The sequence below is a fragment of the Canis lupus genome, chromosome 8, assembly GCF_048164855.1.
Source record: "Canis lupus baileyi chromosome 8, mCanLup2.hap1, whole genome shotgun sequence".
Lineage (NCBI taxonomy): Eukaryota > Metazoa > Chordata > Mammalia > Carnivora > Canidae > Canis > Canis lupus.
The window spans coordinates 31,877,650-31,891,217 of NC_132845.1; positions in this window are offsets into that span (position 1 = coordinate 31,877,650).

Genomic DNA, 13,568 nt, shown 5'->3' on the forward strand with positions numbered 1-13,568 from the left:
GCCGGGCCAAGGGGGTGAGGAGCCTCAGTGACAGGAAAGTCCCACCCCAGAGAAGCAGGAACCTTAAAAATCCATCCTGATTCTTCCCCGAGGGAAAGGCGCTCAGCAGGGAAACCGGGCAGGATCACAGGGGGCAGGGGCGCCTCCAGCCTCCCGAGGTCACTTGGAGAGGAGGGGCACCCCGGGAAGAGCGCACCCACACCGCGGACGATCTTGGTAAAGGGCTGGAGCGGCCCTGCAGAGCCTTGGGAGAAGCCGGTCAGTGGGCGGGGCGGGGAAGGGGAAGGGGAAGGGGAAGGGGAAGGGGAAGGGGAGCTCTGAGCAGAGGGGGCTGCGCCCTGCTGCCTTTCGGAGCCGTGGCCCTGGGAGCATGATTCCAGCAGCGCAGGCCCCAGATCCCAGGGCGCCGGGGACACAGCCCAGGATCCTGCATTCCCCCCACCCCAGGAGGGCAGCGGCAGAGAGGGCCCAGGACAGCGGGGACTCTCCTGCCCCCAGGTGCCCCCAGGGAGAGGCAGGGAGGGCCCAGGACAGCAGGGACGCTCCTGCCACCGGGTGCCCCTGAGCTGTGCAGATCAGCGCACCTGCCACCCAGGAGCACCCAAGCCAGTGTGGATTGGGACCTGTGGGTGGTTACTGGGGAAGCAGACTCCAGGGCTGGAGACCTGGTCACCGCCAGTGTTATTTTTCCTCTGTGTTTCCTCCTGTGCCTGGGAGGGGCGGGGCGCCAGGGGACAGAGGCCTCTGGGATCAACAGTGCCCACTGAGCCCAGCACCCAGCTATGGGGAGGGAGGGCATCTCCATCAGGTGCACACAACTGAGAGCAAACAGTAGGCCCCTCCCCCCAGAAGACCAGCTGGAAGGACAGGGGAAGAGCAAGTTCTGGACCAAGCAGTGCTGGAGTGTTGGGAAGTCCCAGGACTGAGGGAAAATAGTATATAGAACAAAAGAGTCCTTTTTTCCCCCATTATGACTCGTTTTTATATCAGACTAAAAATTTCCAATATTTTTTCTCTACTTTCCATACGAACACAACTGAATACACATTCTTCTCAAGTGCACGTGGAATATTCTGCAGAATAGACCAAATACTGGGTCACAGATCAGGTGTCAACTGATACTAAAAGATTGGGATTGGCCGCTGCCTATTTTCAGACCACAATGATTTGAAACTAGATCTCATCCCCCCCCCCAAAAAAAAAGAAAAAAAAAAAAAACAACTCAATCACAAGAAGAAATTTGGAAGAAACTCAAAGACAAGGAGGTTAAAGAGCATCCAGCTAAAAGATGAAAGGGTCAACCAGGAAATTAGAGAAGAATTAAAAAGATTCATGGAAACTAATGAAAATTAAAATACAACCGTTCAAAATTTTTGAGATACAGCAAAAGCAGTCCTAGGAGGGAAATACACCGCAATACAAGCCTCCCTCAAAAAATTGGAAAAAACTCAAATATACAAACTAATCTCCCACTTAAAGGAATTGGAGAAAGAACAGCAAGTAAAGCCTACATCAAGGAGAAGAAGAGAGATAATAAAGATCCGAGCAGAACTCAATGAAATAGAGACCAGAAGAACTGTAGAACAGAACAACAAAACCAGGAGTTGGTTCTTTAAAAGAATTAATTAGATAAACCCCTAGCCAGCCTTATTAAAAAGAAAAGACTCTAATTAGTAAAGTCATAAATGAAAGAGGAGAGATCACAAGCAATACCAAGGAAATACAAATGATTTTAAAAATGTATTATGAGCAGTTACATGCCAACAAATTAGGCAATCTAGAAGAAATGGATGCATTTCTGGAAAACCACAAATTACCAAAACTGGAACAGGAAGAAATAGAAAACCTGTACAGGCCAATAACCAGGGAAGAAATTGAAGCAGTCATCAAAAATCTCCCGAGATACAAAAGTCCAGGGCCAGTCGGCTTCCCAGGGGAATTCTATCAAATGTTTAAAGAAGAAATAACATCTATTTTACTAAAGCTTTTTCGAAGGATAGAAAGGGATGGAATACTTCCAAACTCGTTCTATGAGGCCAGCACTACCTTGATTCCAAAACCAGACAAAGACCCCACCAAAAAGGAGAATTATAGACCAATATCCCTGATGAACATGGATGCAAAAATTCACACTAAGATACTAGCCAATAGGACCCAACAGTACATTAAGAAGATTATTCACCAAACCAAGTGTGATTTATTCCCAGGATGCAAAGGTGGTTCAACACTTGTAAAACAATCAACGTGACAGATCACATCAACAAGAAAAAAACAAGAACCATACGATCCTGTTAATAGATGCAGAGAAAGCATTTGACAGAATACAGCATCCATTTCTGATCAAAACTCAGAGAAACACAATCATCATATTGTTTTACTTATACAGGGAATATAAGAAATAGTGAAAGGAATTATAAGGGAAAGGAGGAGAACTGACTGGGAAAAATTAAAGAGGGTGACAAACCATGAGAGACTCCTAACTCTGGGAAATAAACAAAGGGTTGCAAAAGAGGAGGTGGGTGGGAGTGGGGGTTGGAGTAACTGCATGATGAGCACTGAGGAGGGTACTTGATGGGATGGGCACTGTGTGTTATACTATATGTTGGCAAATCGAACTTAAAAACAACTGCAAAAAAATAAATAAATAAATAAAATAAATAAATTTTTTTTTAATTTTAAATCATTGAATAACTCTCCAATCTTTAATTGTGGATTTCATACAATGATTTAATTCGATAGAGTACAGTATTGAAATGAGGAACATATTATTCTTTCAGTGTAGAAACTTGACATACCTTACCTGAACTAAATGATTAAAGTTAACATCAGTAGTGATATGTATTATTGTTAATATATATTCTTGAAATGATATGATGAGAATGGCACTTTATCTCTACAGTCTACCTTCTGTAATCCCACTATGATAAATAAGGAGCATTCTATAAAATACATGATCAGTCCCTCTCAAAACTGTTAAGGTCATCAAAAACAATGAAAATCTAGATAATATTACTACTTAGAAATGCCAAGAGATGTAATGACTAAATGTAATGTGGTATACTTGATAAAATACAGGGACAGAAAAAGGATATGAAGTAAATACTAAAAGTATCTGAGCAAACTATGGATTTCAGCTAATATTAATGTACTAATATTACCTCCTTAATTTGAACAAATTTGCCATAATATGTAAATTGTTAATAATAGGACATACTGGGTATTTGTTATATGGCAGCTCTCTGTATTACCTTGACAAATTTTTTTCTGTAAATCTAAAGCTATTTTAAAATAAAAAAGTTATCAAAATAATACAAGTAAATGAATATATATGCAAGCATTACAAGAAACTGAAGAAAGCTGGAGTGAATAGTTTATCAGATAAAGCAAACTCTTCAGAAGGAATATTCTTAGGCATGCAGAGAAACATTTCATGATGCTAAACATATATTCATCAAGAGATCATAAACATGTTGAATACATAGTAGTCTAGTAGGAGAACTTCAAAGTTCCTGAAGCAAATAATTATAAAAGGGCAAGGAAAAATAACAAAAGCTTCAAATGTAGTAATAGTTTTTGATACCTCTCTTAGTAACCAACATAAACAAGTAAAAAAATCAGTAAGACTACACTGTGACCACAAAAACATGATCACTAAAACTAATCATACCCCCTACTAATCATACAAGTATGAGGATGTACTTTATTTCAAGTTGCACAAGAAATAGTCCATAAAAGAGACTGTATTTATGGCCATAAAACAAGCTATGATTAATTTAAAGTACTAAAATTAATCAGTGTAAGTTCTTTGGCCATACAGAATCAAAATGTAAATCAATAACAAAGGTATACAGAAAATTGCAAAATATTTAGAAAGTAATCAAGACATTTTTAAGAAATCTATATATTGTGTCATAATAAAAATAACTAATGAAGTTAGAAAATATACTGATTTGAATTAAGAAGAAAATACAATATACTTAAATATGTGTGTCCATACCTGGTGTCTTAGTTGGTGGCATCTGGTGTCTTGGTTAAGCGTCTGATTCTTGATCTCAGCTCAGGTCTTGATCTCTGAGTCATGAGTTCAAGTCCAGTGTTGGGCTCCATGCTGGGTGTAGAGCCTATTAAAAAAAAATGTGTGTATGTGGGGGATATAGTTAAAGCAGCATTTACAGGAAAAATTATATCTTTATTTTTTTAAGATTTTATTTATTTATTCATGAGAGACAGAGAGAGAGAGAGAGAGAGAGGCAGAGACACAGGCAGAGGGAGAAGCAGGTTCCATCAGGGAGCCCTACATGGGACTCAATCCCAGGTCTCCAGGATCACACCCTTGCTGAAGTTGGTGCTAAATCGCTGAGCCACCCAGGCTGCCCTAAAGTTTATATCTTTAAATACTTATATTAGAGGGAAATGTGTCAACTCAACAAACTATGGATACACCTTAATAAACTTGTAAGGAAGAACAAATTAACTCTTGAGAAGCAGGAATAAGGAAACAGCAAAGGCAGAGGTGTAGAAAATTAAGAGAAAATCAAAATAGTAAAAGAAACATCTGGGTTCAAAAAGTTTATAAAATTGATGGCTATCTAGCTAGACTGATCTACCAAAAAAGAAGAGAGAAAGAAACCCAACAGAAGAGTAGGGAACATTTCTCAATGGATTTTAGGATGATTGATCAGCACCATGATAACAAAATCTATTGAAGCCATTACAAAAAAATGGAGACTAAACACTAATATTGTGGACACAGATGCAAAAATTCTAAACGGTAAGAAATCAAATTTATCCATATATAAAAAAGAGAATTATCAGGTATAAGTAGAATTTATCCCAGAAATGCAAGATCGACATTGGAACAATCTATGCAATTCAATTTATTAAAACGATAAAAAGAAAAACCTAAAAATCATATCAATAGATGCTGAAAAGCACTAAAAATTCAATGTCAATTCATGGTAAAATCTTACCAATTAGAAATGAAAGAACATTTCTAAAGCTGGTAGACGGAAACTGAAAAATTCACAGCTCATATCGTTTTTAGTAATGAAAGATTTCAAGTTTTTCTCCTAAGATAAGGAATAAGACAATGTTGTATAGGGGCCCAGATGCCCCTATACTCAGTTTCTAGTAAGTAAAAAGAATGGAAAAGAATTAGAAAATAAAAAAGAAATAAAAGCATAGATATCATAAAGTAAGATGTACTTTTGTTTGTATATGACACTATCATGTATATAAAAAATGACAAAGACTCTTTTAAAAAGCTACCATAATAAATGAGTTTAGGAACACCTGGCTGGCTCAGGGTTGAGCGTCTGCCTTTGGCTCAGGGCCTGATCCTGTAGTTACAGGATTGAGTCCCACATCGGCCTCTCTGCATGAAGCCTGCTTCTCCCTCTGTCTATGTCTCTGCTTCTCCCTGTGTCTCTCAGGAATAAATAAATAAAATATAAATAAATAAATAAATAAATAAATAAATAAATAAATAAATAAATAAATTTACAGGGGCGCCTGACTGGCTTGGTCAGTGGAACGTGGTGCAACTCTTGATCTTGGGGTTATGAGTTTGAGCCCCATCTTGGGTATCGAGATTACTTAAAAATAAAATCTTTAAAAAAAAATAAATGAGTTTACAAGTTTATTTGACTGAAGGTCAATACTTAAAAATTAGATTTTTTTCTAAATATTATCAATAAAACTTAGAGCATTTAAAATCATACATATCGCATCAAACATAGAATAAATTTTAAAATGTAAATATGTATATGGTTTAAATACTAAAAATACTAGACATTGTTGAAGTAAATTTAATAAGACACAAATAAATGGAAATTTCTACCATGCTCCTGTATTAAATAGCTCAATATTTTTGAGATCTCAATTTTCCCCAAATTTATCTGCAATTTCAAAGAAATTCAAATTGCAATTCCAAAAATGTGGTGGGCTTTTTCTTGGTAGAAATTGATAAGCCAATCGAAAATATACACAGAAGAGCAATGTACATGGAATAACTAAAATACCGAAACAGTTTTTAAATAGAACAAAGATGGAGAAAAACTCTGTTTTAAAAACTTACTAACAGTTATAGTTACTGGGATGCGTAGGTGGCTCAGCCAGTTAAGCATCTGCCTTTGGCTCAGGTCATAATCCCAGCCCCTGCCTCGGGCTCCCTGCTCAGTACAGAGTCTGCTTCTACCTCTCCCTCTGCTGCTTCCCCCTGCTTGTGCACACTATCCCTCTCTCTCTAATAAGATCTTAAAAATAAATAAATAAAAACTAAAAAAATCTTTAAAAAATTAATAATAAAGCTATAGTAATCAAAACAGTGCGTCATTAAAATCCATCAATGCATCAACTTTAGTGAATGAATTTTATTGTATGAAAAAATATACCTCAATAAAGCTGCTTTAGTGTTTTACTATTACATATGAAATTATATACAATATTAAATAATGTAGCATAATATAAATATATATTAAATATATTAAGTATACATAATATTAAAACACGAAATTAAAACACTAAAACAGATTTATCAGGTATATTCTATTCCATGGAACATATTATATCTAATAAAACAATTATATATAATTATTAAATTATATAGTATATATATATATAATAATATATATTGTAAAACATTGACCAACAGAATAGAGTCCAGAAATAGACCCATCAATTAATTGATTTTTGATACTTGTTCCAAAGTAATTCAGTGGAAATGCAATAATCTTAAATCTGTCAATCTCCAATATGATGGGTATTAGCTGATAGGTCTTTTTGGAGATTATTAGATGGTAATGAAAGCAGAATCCTGGTGATGAGACTAGTATCTCTATAAGAAGAGGAAGAAACCATTTTTTTCTTTTTTTTCTGCCCTGTGAGGATACAGGGAGAAGGTAGCTGTCTGTAAGGTAGGAAGAGGGCATCACCAAAAACTAAATATGCTAGTACCTCGATGATGGACTTCCCATATTCTAGAACCATGAGAAATAAATACATGTTAAGCCAGCCAATCTATGGTATTTGTTATAGTAACCTGAGCTAAGATGCTTACTTTGCATCCCATATAAAAAAAATTGAAATTGATTATAGACCTAAATGTAAAAACTACATCTATAAAGATTCTAGAAGAAGAGCATAAAAGGAAATTGTGACTTTGGTTAGGGAAATGATTCTTCAAATGAAAAGAATATTAACCATATCTAAAACAAATGTACAGACTGAACATCAAAAATTTAAAAATATGTTCATGTCATTGTCAAAAAAGTGAAAATGAAGATACAGATGAGAATAATCAGTATTTATTTATATTTAAGTAATATATTATATATATTTATGCTTATACGGATTTATAGCTGCATAATAAAGAATCCTTACAACTGAATAATAGTAATAATTAAAAAACAATTCATAATATGTGTAAAAGATCCAAAAATAATTTTCATCAAAAAATAAGATTCAATGGCCAATGAGCCCATTAAAAGTGTCTTATTATTATTAGTTGTTAAAAAAGGTAAACTAAAATCAATGAGAGACCATCCCCCACTAGAATAGCTAAAATTAATACTAGAAGAGCTAAAATTAAAAAGACTGTGAAAACCACTATTAACAAGGGTCCCAAGCATGGGCATGGAAATGCAAAATGGAATAGTCACTTTAGGAAACAGTGTGTTGGTTTCTTATACAATTAAGCATACATTTCCTACGTTACTCAACAATCCACTCCTAGATATTTATCCAAGAGAAAAGAAAACAGGTCCACACAGTGATTTGTATGCAAATGTTCATAGCAGCTATATCATAACAGCTCAAAGCTGGAAACAATCTAGATGTCCATCAAATGGTGAATGGATAAACACATTGTTATACCCTTACCTTGAAATACAGCCTGATAAAAATGAGCGAACTCCTGATGCAAACCACAACAGAGATGAATCTTAAAAGCATTTTGTTATATGAATAAAGGTAGACACAAATTACAACATACTGTTTTGTGCTGTTTATATAAAATTCTAGAAAAGGCAAAATTATATGTGGCATAAAGCAAATCAGTTGCTAGACTGGGGGAGGTTGTTAGGTTTGGGGGGAGGTTCTTAATTGTAAAGGGACCATAAGGGAATTTTTGCAAGTGAAGGAAATGTTCTATAGCTTGTTATATAGCTTATGACAGTATTACAAAACTATATTAGCTTATCAAAACTAATCAAAGTATAAACTTTAGTAAGTGAATTCTATTGTATGAAAAATATGTCTCAATAAGTTAAACATTTTTAAGGATATGCTTAGCAAAGTGTTTACCTTCTAGTAAATGCCAAATACACAGCCAGATAAAATGTTTTTATTAGCAGGTTGCAATAGCCTCTTTAAATATAAGCAGAACTCACTTAGATTTTAAGTACTACAGAAAGACATTATGAGTCCAAGCTTTGGTAAAATTTGGCTTTAAGGGGAATTGAACTAAGAGCAAGTTCACCCTCTTTCATAATAACTAAATATTTAACTAGGATTCAAGTCATCTTAGACTGTTACATGAAAAATACAGTCCTTAATGAGTAATACATTTTACCCATTGGAAAGAAACATTTTCATGCTCTTTTTCCTGTGCTTTCACAGTTCTGACACAATGAAAATCTCCTAGTCTTTAAAAGCCTGCTGCAAACATTAAGCTTACTTTGGCCAACTAACAATTGAATAGGAAAGGCATGTTACTGCCCAACGTAATCACTCTTCTCTTCAGTAGCATCAAAATATTTGGAATGCCAGTTGCAGAAAACTCCAGCAATTATGAAGTGAGTGTTGGATCCAGGCCCACATCATTTTGAGCAAGTTCCAGCTCCCTAAAATGGCACCACTTTAGAAAATGGCATTATAACACTGTGGGTGAGCAAGAACGTTCAGCATCCTCTAACACCTGGGCATAATGGGGGGCAGATTTAATGACCTGCCGTTATATTCTTTCTCCTTTGCTGGTAAATTGTATTCATAACCACTTCTGGTGCTCTATTTTTGTTTCCTAATATTTTCTAGTAAATTTTTAAAATGATATGAATTTTTCCCTGATTTGCCATGATTTTCTGAATTCTACCTAGAAATCTATCAGAATTTTCACCAGTTGGCATGATTATTTTCTCAAAAACATTTTCAAATAAGAAACACAATGTATATATCACTTGAAATTTCTGCTCACCTTACAGAATTGGTAGGCTGAGAATTAGGCTGTAGAATTCCTGTCATTTTCAAGTTTCTCTTAACTTTCATGACCAGGGCAGGAAGGAGGGCTCATCTACCACTTTTGTGCTTTCAGAAAGGTTCTCCTAGGTGACATTTATTTCTGTGTCCTTTAGGAATTAACCTGCTTCCTCTCTCAGTGACCCCCTCTATAGACTCCTATATTTCTAGAAGTGCATAGAAAGCCAGAGGGTAAAACTGTGTCAGGAAAGTGTATCAGGAGTTAAGTATAAATCTTTTGCTGATTTAATAATTACACTGAACAATACATATTTGTCTACTGTTTACTATTTTTAAAATATTTTCAATATACTATCTCATTTGATTTTCATGAAAACTCTTATAGAGCAAGTATTGCCTTCTCATAATAGATAGGAAAATTGAGAAATTCAAGGAACTGTAGTCTGGGGCCATCAGGCTCATAAGTAGTGTTGAAGGAAATAGAATCATATTACTTTATCCATTAATGTTTTACAATATTATAAAAATGAAATCCAGGTAGGAAGGTGAAATCTCCTCATGTTGTCATATCCACAATGGAGACTGATTTCAACTATTAGAATAAAGGTAAAAATATATTGTCCTTGATCCAAGGAATTAGCCTATATTTTGATTGCATTGGTTATTACCTGGGTGTACATATTGTCAAAACTCATCGAAGTATATACTTAAAATGGATGTTTTTTATTATATGTAAATTATACTTCAATAAATTTACTTGCACATTACCTCTGAAAAAATTATCTGTGAATTTTAATATTCTGCATCATTAGTTCATGTAAAATAGTTGATATGTAAGCATCTTGTACTGGCACATACATTATGCAACCATTTTGGTGATTTAATATACGAATATTGAATTAAGTAATTATGCTTTTTGAATCAACCGCTTATTATATTTTTAATATAATGTTTCAGTTTTTTTAATATCTATTCTGATAAATTCTCCAGCAAGTTTTTTAAAAAAATAAAAACTCTATTATGGAGAAATTCTAAGTTAAAATTTGCATTTGATACTTTATATGTAAAGTGTGGCTGATATTTACGAGAAACGATTGAAATTATCTGTGGATGGTTTACCAAATAATTCACTATTTTCAGAACAGGATTGTCAACTGCTAACTGCTTGCTAATAATATTTATCCTACCAACTTGGGAGTTACCTTAAACATAACCCCCCCATCCCCATCTGCCAAAATAACAAAACAAAGCAAAACAAACCTTTAGATTAATTAGAAGAAATGATTTAGAAAATGATGATTGTGGTGATAACCAAAGTTAAGTTTCTTTCCTTTGTTTCCTCCCTCCCTTTCTCTTCCAATGGGTCAAGTACCTGCTGTCACAGTGCATAACAGTGGCTCCCAGGTTCCTTTCAAGAAGCGGGAAGAAGGGGGATGCCCGGGTGGCTCAGCGGTTTAGTGCTTGCCTTTGGGCCAGGGCGTGGTCCTGGAGTCCCGGGGATCGAGTCCAGTGCAGGGCCGCTGGCATGGAGCCTGCTTCTCCCTTTGTCTCTGACTCTCTCTCTCTCTCTCTCTCTCTGTCTATCATGAATATATAAATTTAAAAAAAAAATCTTAAAAAAAAGAAAATTTCCTGGGGTGCCCAGGTGGCTCAGCGGTTTAGCACCGCCTTCGGCCCAGGTGGTGATCCTGGGGTCCCGGGATCGAGTCCCACATTGGGCTCCCTCCCTGCATGGAGCCTGCTTCTCTCTCTGCCTGTGTCTCTGCCTTTCTCTGTGTGTATGTGTCTCTCATGAATAAATAAATAAATGATCTAATTTTTTTTTCTCTGAGTTTTTCAGATTTTCCACATAGACAGTCATTTCATCTGCGAATAGAAAATATTTTATCTCTCCTTTTATATTCTGTATACTTTTAATTTATTTGACTTGATCATTGCATTGGCCACTATATCCAATGATGTTGAATATGAGTCAGGAGTGTTCTTGCCTTGTTCCTGAACTGAGTGATAAGCCATACAGTCCTTCACTATTAAGTATGATGTTAAAAGTAGGTTATCACAGATACCCTTGTCAGATGGTGGAATTGCCTTTTATTCCAGACTTATTGATAATTTATCATAAATTTATTTTTTTCAAATGCTTTTCTCTCCATTTATTGATAGGATCTTGGGCTTTTTCTTGTTAGGTCTGTTAATATGGTGAATTACATTGATTGGTATACAGATTGTTGAACCTGCCTTGAATTATTGGAATAAATTCCATTTTGTTATGATGTATTATTTTTTTTATTTATTGCTTGATTCCACTTGCAGATTTTTTTGTGGGGGACACTTGAGTTTATGTTCATAAAAAGTTATTTCTAAAGCTGCCACACTTCTGCCAGTATAGCCAGAAATGATCAAAGAATAAATTCAAATTTACCTGATGGTTATAAGAAATTTGTGTCTTGCTAAGGAAATGCCTGTATTTTTACTTTAAAAAAACAACTATTTGTCTTGAATTTGCTTTATAGCATTATAATATGTTTTTATTTACTGTGAGTAGCAAAATGAATGGTGATTGGAAAGGATGTTGTTTATTTAATATAAGTATTAAGAGAGGCTTTCTTTATAACTTGCAGGCACACTTGGGATTTTTGCCCCAGTTTTAAAGAATGACAGCAAAAGCACCTTTATCTGACATTTAGGATGATTAAATTTTGAAAAATCACTTGGCATATTCAGCATGACTCCACAGGGTGCTCTAGCTTTATAAGGCAATGGATCATGTTAGCTTAACTTATATTTAAGATTTGCTGGCCTGATATTATTGTGTTAGGCAGTATTGCTGAAATGGAAACATAAAATTTTGCTGCCATGAGATCAAGTTTGTGCCTGCCCTACACTATAAATTAGTTCCATAAAGTTTTAAAATGCAGTGTTTATTCTGGTTCTAATAGTATTGTGAAATAGCAAACTGTGCTTAAATATATAAAATTAAACCTGCTCTTTGTGAAAACAGATTTTTTCATTCATGTATCATTGAAATTCGGGAGTAAAGATTACTTAACCACTAAGAAGGTTTATATGAAGCTGAAAGAAAAAAAAGCAAATTGTGTGGAGAGTTCATTTTTAAAAGCAGCATATCCTTCTGGCCCATAATGCCTAATTTTTATGAGCCTGCATATATATTGGCTACTACTGCAGTAATAACAAGAAATGTAATGAGACATGCAAAGATGACTTTAGAATAATGCAGTGTTCATAAAGAGTGTACCATCCATGATATTCTACTTTGAAAGTATGCATGTTCAAGCAGAAGTATTAGATAAAATGAAATAATGAGTCAAACTCAGTTTTAAAAGCACAAAATTGGTTTGTTACATGTGTTAATCATTTGAATAAAAAATTCACAAATAACATGTGACAAAATAATCAGTTAACATTGGAAAGTAACTTGAAAAATGTGGATGTGGCAAAGTATCACTTTGGCAAAGAAGCAAAGAGTAGACAATTTATGTAGCTCATTTGTTTTTTTCTGCCCCTCAATATTAAAAAAAGTCAGGAAATAGTGTCTCTTTTAAACAAAGTATAAATGTATTGGAAGAGTGGATCATTACCTGGTAGGTATAAAATGATCGTAATGTTAGCAGCTTATAGAATAATATTGAACACATACAATCTGTCAAAATTTATAACCATTTAATAATTTTCTCGTTTAACAATTATGTATAATTTTATGGAAGTATTTTTATTTGCATATTTGCAAGCATCTTTTCTTTTCTTTTCTTTTCTTTTCTTTTCTTTTCTTTTCTTTCTTTTCTTTTTTGCCAATGTAGGACAAATTAAGTAAAATGGTAGCTTTTTTTAACCTCAAATATTTAAACTATTGTAGAAAGGGAAAAAGGCAGTAAAACGCTCTTTCAGTATTTTGTATAAAAGTGACTGTAACCACTTCTAAGTTTTTATATGTAAGAGATAATGTGTCTGAAATTATCTTTTTAAGTATATTTATTGAACTAGACCTATCTACTGAGTAATGCAAAATAATATAGGCTATATACAATTTCAATGTGGCAAAGCAATAAATGATAGGATGATAAAATTTTTAATTTTATCCAATCCCTCCCTAAAATAAATTTTTAATTTAATTTTTTAGTTGTGTAATTAGCATACAGTGCTATATCATTTTCAAGTGTACAACAATGGTTCATCAATTCAGTGGTCACCACAATAAGTGTAGTCACCTTTTTTCACCAAACAATATTATTACTTTGTTTAAAGACTTATCCATTTATTCATGAGAGACACACAGAGAGAGGCAGAGACGCAGGCAGAGGGAGAAGCAGGCTCCCTGCAGGAGCGCGATGCAGGACTCGATCCCAGATTCTGGGACT